Source organism: Amblyomma maculatum, chromosome 4 (genome assembly GCF_055883805.1).
Source record: "Amblyomma maculatum isolate TAMU_Amacu chromosome 4, ASM5588380v1, whole genome shotgun sequence".
In the NCBI taxonomy this organism is placed as follows: Eukaryota; Metazoa; Arthropoda; class Arachnida; order Ixodida; family Ixodidae; genus Amblyomma; species Amblyomma maculatum.
The window spans coordinates 172601127-172613590 of NC_139347.1; positions in this window are offsets into that span (position 1 = coordinate 172601127).

The following is a 12464-nucleotide window of genomic DNA, read 5'->3' on the forward strand; positions in this document are numbered from 1 at the left end:
TAGTTGGTGTCATGTTTAAGAAACCACATATGAATAACCGAGTAAAATAAACTCACATAGTGTGCTTCACCATTTCTTGAAAGAGGATATCAACGACCTGATAGTCACACATGAGCCAAGCGGGCTTTCCCCCATCATCGCTGAGTCCAAGAAACAGATCTCTCGCAGCACAAAGTCTCGGCCATCATCATCTTCCGAGCTAAACAAAAATTGAAAGAAAAAGTATGTGTAGGTTCACTGATGTATAAGGCAATGCGGTAGTTTTGCAGGCCAGAGGTGGGGAAAATGCTGCATTGATGATTTACGACAATAAAACACAGCAAGAAAATGGGATGAGAAAGGCTGTATTTAAAAATATATAATAAAGGCTAAATTTTAATGAAATCGTAACAAAGAACAAAGGTGAAAAAAACCTGAAAGATGGTGACCAAGGCAAAACACAATTGCCAACCAGATGCGGTTAACTCAAATTCCTGCATTCGCTTAACAACTTTCTTAAGAACTGATATAAGAAATGCTTGTGCACGTACAATGGCAACCACACAGCATTCAAAAATGCTTCAAACTCTTTCTTGCTCTCTGTTTTTGCTTGTCTTAAATTCAAGGTTCATCTACATCTGCCGAAAAAGGGCTTTATCTGCCTAATTTGAACCTGATATTAGAGTTCACAGCCTGAAAAACAGTGGGTTTCTGCTGAAAGCCAGTTTTTTGGGGAAAAGTGCTGCAGTGTGTCTTCAAAAGCATTTTGTTCAAAGTATACTACTCTGCAACTCAAAACTATTTTGCAGTCTCATGTACTAGTTGATGCAACACTAATTCTTGCCCTTGGCACTGTTTCAACTGTAAGGCAGCGCCAGTCCAGAAACTTGTTGACTGGCTTCCATAAGGCTTTGCACTTTAACAGCAATAATCGCTTGTTTGGGAGGACGCTCCCTACCTGGTTTGCATAGTGATACATGCACTCGTCTACTATGTCTGTACCACGGTAAACCATTGTTCTAGTAAGTAAATGAAGATATCTAGCAACAAGCATGAGATTCAGAGGATTGACATGAAAAAAGTGCAATTGAAATGAAAAGATCAGTTTGAGATGAACTGCAAGAAAGTGGGTGGACTTAACCACCGAGATGTGTGAATTTCAAACGATTTCGAATAGGCAGTCTATTCATTTCTTCAATTATTAAAAGAAACCATAGCATATGGTGTAAGCTACAGGAAGCATACTGATTGCACTGAAACATTTTTCACACTTCAAATAATTGCCAAGAGGCTTCAGTTATGCCTATGATGTCTGTGAATGAGCTTCATATAAGCAGGGTTTGCGCTGATGCCATGTACCATCCTGCTGCAATTAGTTTACATAGGCTGAAAAGTCCAGTTAGCAACCCATTCGTGTGGCTGTGGTCATAATGATGACACATGGTAACACTAAACAACATCACAGGCTAAGCAATGTTTTGCAAGCACGATGTCTGAACTAAGAGACCATGGTTCATATGAAACTGGCACATCATGCCTTGAAAGTTACGGTATTTTAATCCATTGTGGCATCATTAGATAAACGCGATTTTCCTACATGTATAACTTGATGGCCTTAAAATAATTTCCTGAATTCGTGCTAACACCCCCAAAGTGGAGATTAGTCTTTTGATAAAGCTGTAAATTTAAATGGAATTTTTTACAGCGTTGTACCAAAGAATCAAGGCAGCGGCTTCAATGTTATGCATGACTGCTCACTTCGTATGAATATACAACTTGGATTTGTCTCGATTTTAGCTGTAGAACTCACATTGAATTCTGTTCAGAATTACTATTCATACAAAACTATCCAGCCACACAGTGAAACAAAGCACCCATCCAAACATGCTGCTTTGGCTGAGCAGGGCCGGATTATAAAGAATGAATGCTCGAGGCTTATGTGCATAGGCCCCCCTTCCCCCCTTTTTATTTGGTGGTCCCTCCACACGCGTAATGCCCAAGGCTTTGATTTGAACTTACACCAAATTAAAAAAATTTAAATCGATGAGATTCCTGCAACAGAAATGCAACAGGGTTACTTTTAGAACAAAGAACACAAATGCAACCATGAAATTTCCATAAGGCAATGTGGTATGGATGTTTTTTCTCTCTCCCTCAGTAGGAGATATGGATCAGTTTAACTATTGGAGAGATGGCGAAGAATTGAAGAGACATTTTACTGTTCACACAATATATTGTCCACACTACAATCTTTTGATACCCCCCTCCCCCCCTGGCTTGGTGGACAAGAAAAAAAAACTTGCACAAACAGTAAGCAAATCCATATCACTTCGCAAAGTAATCCTGAAGTTGGCGGGGCACACATGCTCGCAGAGCAAGGTCTTCCTGGTCAGCTAGCCATGCTAAATAAAGTCACATTAGGCAGGCCCCTACATCCCAATTCTGGTTGTCTTGCTTCAGATGTTGCTATTTGTCTCGAAAATTTCATGATCTGTTCTTCTATAATGAAGCAGGCTAGAACAAATGGGCCCATTCTCACGCTCTCAGAGATAAGGCTCTGGGCTAGTAACTCTTAGCCCTACCCTTAATCCAGCGCTGTGGCCGAGTAAAACAATAACAAAAAGCTGCGGTCCTCGTCTAGGGGGGGCACTGGATACATTTGGAGCAAATGGCATCGAGGTCAACCACAAAAAAGTAAATAATTTTGTTCAAGGCCACAAAATGCCAGAAACACCTTGCGGTATGCCTGAAAGTAAATGAGAAGAAATTCGAACTAATGGCAACTCTGAGTACTTTACTTTCACATCCATTCCAGAGTACAGCTGAAAAATGAAAGTGATAGGGCGTATCAGGCATTTCCAACATATGTAGAGAGCTGAACTGCACGTTGACAGAAGACCTTAATGGTGCAATTAGTGGCAGTGCCTAACTGAGAAAACCTGCGCCCTAGACAGCTTTAAAGACTGCAAGAACCGAAGTGGTGAAACTGAATGTAGGTAGGGTGTGTTGCTGGGCTACTTGGTGCTTGTCGAACGTCTTGGAATTGCAGTGCTTGCAGACGAGGGCAAAGAGAGGATACATAAACACACTTTGAACTTTATTTTTGGGCATGTTTTGATTTGTACTTTATATTAAACATAACAGCATTAACGCACAAGTGCACCTACAAAACAAATATAGCAACCTCAAAATCTCAGTAGCCACAAAAACCAGCCCCAAAAAAGCAGGAAGAAATGGCAAAGGCTGGGCCCGCAATACACATGCCGCACAAAACATTAATGAGGCTAAAAACCACCCATAAGACAAGAAAAAAGACAAGGAATGATAACCAGTGAAGAAAGGCATGGATGAGCTAACAACTGACAAGGCGAAATTCATGAAGAGGTGAAGAGACGTAAAAAAAATGTAGGCGAACAAGCAGCATGCCAAAAACTTCAATAGCCTATACATAAAAGCCGGTAAAAAATTAATAAATGAGGCAACAATTAACAGCTAAAGCTCAATGAGTATAGCTAAAATCTGGTAGAGGGATGACGTGAGTAACGCAACAATAAACAGGTCAAAAAGAATGACAGGGGCACAGAAATATTTCTTCAACATAGCTTGCAATGCAGAGCAATCATATTGGCCCAGACAAGAATGTGATCTCTTGTTCCAGGCGAGCGACTTAAGGCATGCTGACGCAATCTGCTTTCAGGTTGTCAACATGCTTCAATTATTTCCAGCGTCAACTGGTTCATGTTTTTTATCAAGATTTTGGTATTCGCAAAGTTTGAAGGATGGCTCTCGCAGAGTGAGCAGCAAAAGAATGGATGGACAAGTTGCGCGATTTTTCTCTTTTATGCTTAAGTTATCCTCCTGTAGTCATGTTTATACCTGTCTGTCCAACGTAATCTTTGCCGCAAGAAAGAGGAATAGAATACACGGTTTTTGTAGTGTATAAGGCAAACAGTTTTTTATGCCTTGTTATGCATTCTCTACATATTGTCGCATTTACACAGTCTGAAAAGGCGGTGAAGAGCAGAAAAAATTGATTTAACTCCTTTTTTCTATTGTATTTAAATTGTGGGATACGTGGTGAATCTATGGAACGATGGCAATTTTTGTTTCGATCTCTTTCAATCGACAGTTGCTTATTTTGCATGAAACCGAGTATTTTCTCGGCTATTGAAGAGGGAAGTGTTTCCGAGTGTCTGGATTGAGGGCATGATTCCGAAAACTTGCCTGTAAAGAGTGCTCACAAGACTTGGTTAGCCTGCAATTGAAAGCGCCTTGCACAATGATTCTCTTTATTAGCTTGGAACGTGCAGAGTCGTAAGGTAAGACTGACTTCTTGGCTCTTGGCTCAAAAAACCAGAAAACGTGTTCGGGAGAAAACCACAATCTGAGCTCAGTGAACGAAGTGAAGTAAGTGAACAAATCCATCCTCCATGATCTCGTGTGTTAAAATTGGGGGTGATAAGCATTGATTGCAGGCGGTCAAAACACTGTCAACCTGGTGCAGTAAGTCATCCATCGTGGCTGTCTAAAAGAACTACATAATCATCTACGTATCTGAAGATTTCGAGAACTGATGAACCACTCAGCTTTGTGTTGAGGGCTCAATCATGCCTGGCTAGGTGCAAACTTCTCAAGATGGGGTGGTACATGACCCTATACAGATACCCTGTTTTTGGATGACGAGTGAGCCATTCCACTCTGTGTCGCTGGATTTGAGACAAGTAGATAGCACTTTCCAAAAGGTTGCGGTTTTCTTCAGAACATGTTTACTCGGCTTTAGGTCCAAGAGCCAACAAGCCTCTCTTATCTTATGACTCCAAGTATTCCAAGTAGGGACAGATTATGAAGAATAAATACTAGAAGCTGATGTGCATGCCCCCTCCCCTGGTGGTTCCTCCCCACGCGTAATGCCCAAGGCTTCATTTGAACTACACCTTTGTGCAAGCCACCTTCAGTAACGCGTTAGCGAAGTCTTGTGAGCTCTCCTCAGAGGCAAGATTTCGGAATCATGCCCTCAATCCAGACACTCGGCAACACTTGTCTTTTCAATAGCCGAGAAAATACTCAGTGCCATCAAAAAAAGCAACTGTTGAATGAAAGAGATCGGAACAAAAACTTACCATCATTCCATACATTCACCACGTAACCCACAGTATTAAAACAAATAGGAAAAAACGTAGGAGTTGAAGCAGTTTTTTCCTTTCTTCACTGCCTTTCCAGACTTTTTAAATGCGACAAAAAACGAGCCTAACAAAGTAAAACATGCACAACGAGGTATAAAGAACTGTTTGCCTCATACACCACAGGGGAAGTCTATTCTATTCCTCTTTCCTGCGGCAAAGGTTATGTTGGGCAGACAGGTCACTGCGTAAACAAAATACTACAGGAGCATAACTTGAACGTAAAAGAGGAAAATCAAGCAACTTGGCTATCCACACTTTTGACTGCTCACCCTGCGACAGCCACCCTTCAAACTTTGTGAATACCAGAATCTTGGCAAAAAGCATAAACCAGCTAATGCTGGAAATAATTGAAGCATATTGATAACCTGAAAGGCGGTTGCATCAGCATGCCTCAAGTCACCCCCTTGAAAAAAGAGATCACATTCTTGCCCAGGCTGATATGATTGCTCTGCATTGCAAGCTATATTAAAAATATTTCAGTGCCCCTCTCATTCTTTTTGAACTGTTTATTTTTGCCTTCCTTACGTCATCTCTTGACCTGATTTTAGCTATACTCATTCTGTTTTTTGGCTGTTAATCATTGCCTCATTCATTAATTTCTTCTACCTACTTTTATTGAAGTTTTTTGGCTTGTTGTTTGTTGGCCTACATTCTTTTTATACGTCTTCACCTCTCCATGAATTTTGCCTTGTCAATTGTTGGCTCATCCTTGCCTTTCCTCACTGGTTATCATGCCTTGTCTTTTTTCTTGTTTTATGCATCGTTTTTAGCCTCATTAATGCTTTGTGCGGCATTGGTGTTGTGGACTCAGCGTTTCACATTTCTTTCTGCTTTTTTCGGGCTGGCTTTTGTGGCTACTGAGATTTTCATATCTGCCTTGTAGGTGTGCTTGTGTGTTGATGCCTTTATGCTAAATATAAAGTGTAAATAAAAACATGCCTTAAAATAAAGTGCAAAGTTCAGCGCAGTTGTGTTTGTGTATTCTCCCTTTGGTTTGTCTGCCAGCCCTGCAATTCTATGATGAATGTAGGCAAACAGCAAACAAGACCATTTAGACCTAACTTTTTCTGAACCAAAGAAAGCACCAGCAAAGTAAGTCACTTTCAAGGAGAATCAAATAAAAGAGCTAAATGGCCAGAAATTACAAATCAAAGCCAGGAGGCAAATTTGGGAGCAGCCATCAGTAGAAATAAAGATCATGTCTATGCTGCAGATCTGGCAATTACAGACCTCTCGTATGCAAGCACATCAACACAACGTGTTAAAAGTGCACTAGAACAGGCTATTTAAAAAACATGTTTTGCAGTGACAAAGGAAAGAAGTAGTGCAGTCAACTGGTAAGCCATGTTAGTACGTGCACTTTTGCAGTCCCCCCTGAACCAAGCACCACACAGAGGAAAACACTGTACGCTGTTCCTGTGGGCACCTGGTGATCAAACATAGCACCTCTCAAATTCAAGGTAGATGCTTTGTTTGGTGCAATCATTGTGAAACGATCTGATGCCTCTCCTTATTTTATCACATCAGATGCGACCCATGTGCCTGATGGCTGTATATGTTTTTAGCTCACTGTACGGTTCTCAAAGTATCCTCTAAAGCCACTGGTTTGCTCGACAGTTACAAGAAAGTTATGAAGAAAACGTCTCCATTAGGTTAGCCATATTCAGGTATCTGTTAGCATTATATTATAATTTATTAATGGCTAAATCATAAAACATAATTTATTACAAGTAATTGATTGCTTGCAATGCATTAGGTAAACCTACTGACCTGAGCAGTTTTTAGTGTTACATGCTTCACAGACTACTTGCCGTGTTAGAGCTTTGTCCCAATCATAGGTGACAAGCACTGGCAAGCATATATTTAGTGAAGAGAAAGGAGTCCTAGCCCTGACTGCTTCAGCATTGCTCAGTCGAACTTAAAAGCTAATTTGGAGTAAACTGCTCACTGAACACCAGCCAGGATCCTTTAAAAGAAATGCAGGTGTCATGAGCAGGTTAAACTGAAAGTAGCCTCACAGATCGAGCAAAACCATAGGAATTGTTCAAGTCAATCTCAATCTGCAAAGGCTAGCAATGTCTAAAGCAAATGCGAAAGTACATAAAGGCAAACAAGCGGTAAGAGAAGTGCGGCAGTGGATAAAAGATGGATGGCCATTGAGTTTACGAGACAATGCTTTCCAGCCATTCTGGTAAAAAGATGATGAGCTCAGGATGGACAAGAATGGTCTGCAATGGAGAAACTGAATCGCTGTAGCACATCCTGCACAGAATATCTCAGATCAGTCACATGAAATGCTCCAGGTGGATGGCTGCTGTTAAATGTATGGCAAGGATTTTGGTTTGCAGCACAATAATCATGCTTGCATACATTGTAGTAGTGTTGAAGGACAGGTCAGGAGTAGGCTGTGAAGTACCGGAGGCCATGGATAAGGTTTCCCGAAAAGTAAATTTACTCTTAAACAGTTGGCTTATAATGTTATGTCCTGCGCAGCCAAAGTCATGAATAGCAGTAAACACTACTTATTTGAGTTTCATAATGATACAGCACAAAATTTAATAGACAAGAGAAACGAGGACACAGAACCCTGTTTTGCACTGTTTCATTATGAATTCATATGAACCCCAAATCACACATAACAACGGGGGAATAGAGGACTAGTTTTCCTTATAATGAGAACTCCGCACTGCGTTTCGCCTCCAGATTAAAGCTCCTCAGTACAACACGTTTTGCCTACCAGATGAGAAAATGTACCCTGATGATGGTGGCTGAGAGAAGCCTTAATAGTTGCATGGCAAAGACCCATTACAAAACGCTGAGCAGACCAAGTTCAAAAATATTGCAGCAATGTTATCTTACTGGCGCCGCCATGTGGCGTGCTCGGGAGACTGGCACGAGCTCGTCTTCTTCGCTCTCGGTGCTCGCCCGCCAGTCGGTTCCGTGCCTGATCTTTCCGGTACTTCTACTTAGTTGTAAGTAAACCTGCTGAACCAGTTTCACTGGCTTCTGTGACATTTTTGGTGGAACTTCTGGGTAGATCCCATGTACGAAGAGCCTCTGGCTGCCCCCTACGCCCATCTACACACCGTGGACACGACACCTGTGCACAAGGCGAGCCGTCGCTTGAGAGGCTTAGCACCCGAGTGTGGTCCTCTTGTTTCCCCACCGCGAACCACGATGACTACAGCGGCAATCCAGACCACTCAGCTTCCCGTGAGTGCCCAGCAGCTGATCTGCCATACTCTACGTATGCCCACACCGCTTCATGGCGACAAGTTCGAAGACGTTGAGGACTGGCGGACCAGCTACGACCGGGTCGCTGTATTTAATGCGTGGGACGAGGAACGAAAAAACAGAATGTTTATTTCGCACTAGAAGGCTCCGCCAAGATGTGGTTCGAAAACCATGAGGCTACCATTTCCACCTGGCAGGATTTCCGGCGGCAGCTGCTCTCAACATTCGGCAACGATGCAAGAAAACAGATGGCCGAACTCGCTCTACAGTACCGAGCTCAGCGGCCTAATGAAAGCGTCGCCATGTTTGTGGAAGAAATTACTCGCCTTTTCAACCGGGCGGATCCCTCCATGTCGGAGGTAAAGAAGGTGCGCTACCTTATGCAAGGTGTCAAGGAGCAGTTGTTCGTTGGCCTTGTACGTGACCCTCCACGTACTGTTGCTGATTTTACGATAGAAGCAACAAGCATCGAGCGTGCCTTGAATCAGCGATTTGTACATTTTGATCGCTCAGCGAACATCGCTGCCAATAGACTTCCGCTTACCAATGGCCGGAAACGAGAGGGAAGCCCTTCGCGAACTTATCCGAAACATCGTGCGAGAAGAGCTGCAAAAGCTGCCCTCTTTCGAACAACATCCGCGTGTTGGGGTTATTTTGGATATGGTGCGCGAAGAGCTCCGCCAAGTAGTGCCATCAGTACCATCACCCCAGCCGCCTGCGCCACAGATCATGACGTACAGTGACGTGTTGCGTACCATTGCGCCTGAACAATTGGCACCCTGCAACCCTGCTCCTCCCTCACGTCCTCCACGCCCATATCCAGTTTCGACTAGTGTGCCTGAAGCTCGACCACCCGTTCGCAAAGCACACGCGTGGCGCACACCAAACAATCTGCCTTTGTGCTTCCACTGCGGCGAAGCCGGTCACGTTCTCCGCCACTGCCCGTACCGTCGGATGGGCTTGCGCGAATTTTCCCCGGATGCCCCTCGGCCAGGCTATGGCGAACGACCTCGGGACATTGACCAATACCTCAGCGACCACGTTCCACCTGCGTCCCTCCAGCGACGCCAGTGCAGGTCACCACCGCCGAGACAGTTTTCAACTAGCCGCCGTTCTTTCCACAGGCAGTCCCCAAGTCCGCACCGGGAAAACTGAAGACGGCGACCATCGGGGGTAGGGCCGCCGTCGATGGACACTACGACCAACATACTCCGCTCACCGATTCGATTCCACATACCGACCTCCGACCCTTCGCTCCGATCAACAATCCGACCACTTTTCGACGATCGCCGAAGCTTTCCTCCGACGCCCCCAATCGATGCACCGCACGAACAACGAGTCCGACGACCTCCCGACGATCACAGAAGCTTACCTTCGACGCCGTAATTCGACGCAACGAACGACCCGTCAGCCCGACGATCCCTGACACGCCGCCCTGTGTCGACAGTGACCTACATTGCGCCGAGATGCCGATCGTCGTTGATAACCACAACACGACTGCCCTTGTAGATACCGGCGCTGATTTTTGCGTTATGAGTCGTGGCCTTGCTACCATTATGCGAACAGTCCTGACTCCTTGGCACAAAGCCCCGATAAGGACAGCCGGAGGGCACGTGGTAACGCCGCTCGGAGTGTGCACCGCTCGCGTCGAGATTCACCACGTAACTTTCTCGTGCTGCTTTGTTGTGCTAGCAGAGTGCTCCAAGGACTTGATTCTCGGCCTTGATTTTCTTAGAGAAAACGACGCAATAATCGACCTCCGTGACTTCATGGTGACGTTTTCCACTCACCGCGCAATTTCCGACGAGTACAGACAGCACAGCGACGACTACACAGACAGGCCAGTTTTCCGAGTGTGCGACGATCATGTCACTCTACCTCCACGCACCAGCTTGTTTGTTACAGTGCAGTGCGACAACCCCCCCGCCTTTCAAGGCCTCGCGGAAACGAACGTGAATTTATTGTTGAGCCTACAAGTCTGCGTCGCTCGGGGGGTCTTCGCCTTGAAAAGTAAACGAACTGAACTGCTTTTAACGAACTTTAGTGCCGAATACCGCCATTTATAGCAAGGTACAGCTATCGCTTATTTTGACGAAGTCAGTGCGCCATGCGCCCATTGCGCCCTTTCACTGGCCAACGAGAACCCTCCCGAGAGCACAGGACATACTTTTCAAACTGACGTGAATCCAGCTTTGTCTCTTATCCAGAAACGCCGCCTTCAAGAAATTCTGGACGCTTACCGTGACTGCTCTGCCGTCACTTCCGAAGTGAAACAGACGTCAGTACCGAACATCGAATTATAGTTGATCCCACCGAGCGCCCTATCCGCCAACACCCCTACCGAGTATGGCCGAAAGGACGAGAGGCTATTCGGGCGCAAGTTGATGAAATGCTCCGCGATGATGTGATCCAGCCGTCCACAAGCCCATGGGCGTCACCAGTTGTGCTGGTCGCTAAAAAGGACGGAGCACTCAGATTCTGCGTCGACTATAGGAGGCTTAACAAAATTACGAAAAAGGACGTCTACCCATTGCCTCGAATCGATGACTCGTTCAACCGACTTCGCCACGCCCGATACTTTTCATCGCTCGATCTAGGCAGCGGGTACTGGCAGATCGAAGTCGACGAACGTGCTCGAGAGAAGACCGCATTCATTACTCCTGACGGACTGTACGAATTTAAGGTGCTTCCATTCGGTTTGTGTTCCGCTCCCGTAACCTTTCAAAGAATGATGGACACTGTCCTAGCCGGCCTGAAATGGCAGACGTGCCTCGTCTACCTTGACGTCGTTGTCATTTTCTCTGCGACCTACGAAGAGCACCTGAAACGATTGACGGCCGTGCTAAATGCCATCCGCGGGACCGGACTCTCATTAAAACCAGAAAAATGCCACTTTGCATTCCAAAAGCTCAAGTTCCTGGGTCACGCCGTGAGTGCTGAGGGAATTAGCCATGATCCAGAGAAGACGGCTGCCGTAGCTGCTTTCCCAACCCCCACTGATAAAAGTTCCGTACGTCGATTTTTGGGCAGCTGTGCATATTACAGGCGGATTGTGCACGACCTCTCCCGAATAGCGGAACCATTGACTTGTCTAATAAAGGACGACCAGCCTTTCATCGGGGCCGACGAGCAGCAAAGGGCCTTCGAGGAGCTTCACAAGCGCCTTCAAACAACGCCCGTACTTGGCCACTTCGACGAGGAGGCCGACACAGAATTGCATACCGACGCCAGTAACGTTGGCCTCGGTGCAGTTTTCGTTCAGTGGCAAGAAGGCGTTGAGCGGGTGATTGCTTACTCCAGCCACACCCTGTCTCGTTCCGAAGCGAATTATTCTACTTCCGAAAAGGAGTGCCTTACAGTTGTGTTGGCGGTAACAAAATTTCGGCCGTATTTGTATGGTCGGCCGTTTAGAGTGGTCAGCGACCACCACTCACTCTGTTGGTTAACGAACCTTAAAGATCCTTCAGGCAGGTTAGCCCGCTGGAGTCTCCGCTTACAGAAGTTCGAAGTCACTATTGTGTACGAGTCCGGCAAGAAACACAGTGACGCTTACTGCCTATCCCGAGACCCTATCCCGTGTTCTTCAAGTGAAACATGACTCCGCCTTTCTCGGCGCTCTCTCGACGCCAGATCTCGCTCATCAGCAGCTAGACGACACCGAACTGCGGCCCTTCATCGACTACCTCGAAGGAACCGTCTCATCGCCGCCTCGCCTTTTCACGCGTGGCCTGTCGTCGTTCTGCTTGCGTGACGGCGTCCTCTACAAGAAAAACTACGCTTCCACAGACATTCAGTATCTGCTGGTTGTCCCAACGCCGCTCCGTATCGACGTTTTGCAGGCATGCCAAGATGAGCTTTCTGCCGGAAATCTCGGTTTTTCGCGCACCTTGGCACGAGTACGACAAAAGTATTACTGGCCCAAGCTTGCCGCTATGGTTCAGCGCTATGTTAGGACGTGCCGTGATTGCCAACGTCGGAAGATACCACCTGTCAAGCCGGCCGGCCTGCTGCAGCCTACTGTTCCTCCGCGAGTACCTTTCCACCAAGTCGGTATGGACTTGCTCGAGC